This window comes from Adiantum capillus-veneris, chromosome 19 (genome assembly GCF_014529385.1).
Source record: "Adiantum capillus-veneris isolate H3 chromosome 19, ASM1452938v2, whole genome shotgun sequence".
NCBI lineage: Eukaryota > Viridiplantae > Streptophyta > Polypodiopsida > Polypodiales > Pteridaceae > Adiantum > Adiantum capillus-veneris.
Genome location: NC_140949.1, coordinates 58,672,387 through 58,674,706, shown reverse-complemented (window position 1 = coordinate 58,674,706; position 2,320 = coordinate 58,672,387). Strand labels below are relative to the sequence as shown.

The window sequence follows — 2,320 nt, the reverse complement described above, 5'->3', positions numbered from 1 at the left end:
GTGAAAATATGTTAATAAAAACGTAGCCGTGAATATAAAAGCAGTGTCGCAGGTTGCCAAGTAAGGCAGGTTCACAGAGGCGCAACAGTTTGGAGGCAGAGGTTAGCAAAGTCAACAGTTCGGAGGTTTCTATGAAGGTTTGTCTCTGCAGGGAGAGAGAGAGAGAGAGAGAGAGAGAGAGAGAGAGAGAGAGTACACTCTTACACGCACTCTTCAATCATGGGAGGCTCGCATATATACTGCGTGTGCGGGAGAGAGATAACCGTGGCTGCTACATCTCTGACCTCACGAGTGGCCCCTTCTTTCGTCCAGCCCGCACTGGAGAAGGGATCCCTCTCTGACTTGTCGTTGAAGCCATCATGATCTGTCTCAACTTCATTTGGTGTCAAGCCCTGCGGGAGGGTTTCATGCTCTTTGCAGGGTGACCTCAAGGAGGTGGCGTCCAAGTGCAACGAGTTGGAAAAGTTGTTGTTGTGAGTCTCGTGATCACCTCCGCGCTCATCGTCTCTAGAGCCAATGCAGAAGGCTTCCAGAGAGGCTTTCCTACGATGAGTTGCAAGGTCTGAAAGTAGTATTGCTAACCAGTGTCCCGTGATCAAGGGTGGAGCCGATGCCTTTGGCCTCAAGCCTGGCAAATATCAACTTAAGTAGTTGTGCTTGGAGCCCACCTCTTTCAAGGTGAAAGCAATGTCTCAGTTCAAGGGAGGAGTCCCAAACTTTCAACCCACCAAGCCCATGACAAGGCTTACATACACCCTGGATGAGATTGAAGGTCCTTTGGAGGTAGGTGTTGATGGGACTCTCATATTCGAGGAGCAAGATGGAATCGACTATGCTCTAAATACTGTCCAGATCCGTGGGGGTGAAAGGGTGCCCTTCTTGTTCACAATCCAACAGGCAGCTTCTAGCCACAAGAAAGCTTGATGTCTTCAGTGGACAATTATTGGTGCAAGTAGAGTAGATGGAGAAAATCTGGTCTTTGCTCTCGCAAGGCCTTGGATTGAGTGAGGATACCCTTGTCCTTGTTTCTATATTGTTATGTAAAGCAAAGTTCTAAGAAAAGGTGATTGCCTTCATTAAGAGAGAGAGAGAGAGAGAGAGAGAGAGAGAGCATGACCCACACACATCCCTTCCACGTCTAAGCTGCATGTTGCCCTCACACACGAAGACAAACCTAGTAACTAAGATCACCTCATGAAGACTCTCCTACATCTCGCCTCATAACGTAGTTGAAGGCCATTACTTTCTGTGACAAAGAGCTAGCCATCACCACAACTATAGCCTTGTTCATGGTGCCCTAGAGTTCTTGGCTACGACACAAAGGCACGCAACACAAGGCTGGACAAAGCCCTTGTCCAAGTGATCCAGCAACATGGCTACCCTTTCAAACAAATCAAGCTAGAGGCAATCTCTGTGCCAGACGGCATGTTTGGCAAGAATATTCTCAAGGGCCTCCTCCGACTGGAGAGGACCACCTCCTGCAGGGTACACCAGGGTGGCATCAATGTATACCAGCACGTCCGACTTCTCACCCTTCTCCTTCTTGCTTCCGTGCAGTCCATAAAAATGCAGAGAATGCATTCTCTCTCTCTCTCTCTCTCTCTCTCTCTCTCTCTCTCTCTCTCTCTCTCTCTCTCTCTCTCTCTCTCTCTCTCTCGCGTTCATGCTCTCAAGTCTCTTTGCCTCCTCCAGCCACTCAAACCTGATCATAACAACCAACAATAAATTGGCCTTGCTGTTAGACTGTAGTCAATAAAAAAATAGACCAAAACGAGCCCACTATGAGCGCTAGTCAACAGACAACCTTTCTTCCTGCCTCTGTAAATAGTTGTATTGGATGCCTCCCATGTCATGCTAGAATAGTACTGATCCTTAGATGGATCAAATACAGTGTCTGGGTGCAGAACAAAAAATGAAGTAGAATGAAAAACTAAAATCATCATCATCATCAATGCCTGAGGATTCCCGACATCGGGTGCTCTCCGAATAGTGGCGTTGAAGAGCATCGTCAATGTCCGCCTCTGTAAATAGTCGTATTGGATGTCTCCTATGTCATGCTAGAATAGTATTGATCCTTTGATGAAGCCTCCATTAATGTCATGGTCGCCCTCGTAGACATGGGTGTCCAGCTCTCCGGAGCTCAAAGGATCTATCCTCTAATCAAATTTCAATTAAGTACAAGTATTCTCTCTAGGATTAATCAATATCCTACATCTAGTGTATTTGTCTTAATGTTTATGTTTTGTGTATTGCAGGGAAAATATATATTCATGACACTTGACATTTTGATTCTACGAGTGCGACTCCAGCTCCATAGCAC

The 2,320-nt window shown here is 46.5% G+C and overlaps 1 pseudogene; it reads left to right on the top strand.

Moving 5' to 3' along the window:
* The first annotated feature begins 205 nt into the window (after window positions 1-205).
* On the top strand, window positions 206-961 carry LOC147434081 (oxygen-evolving enhancer protein 1, chloroplastic pseudogene; annotated as a pseudogene).
* The last annotated feature ends 1,359 nt before the right edge of the window (window positions 962-2,320 follow it).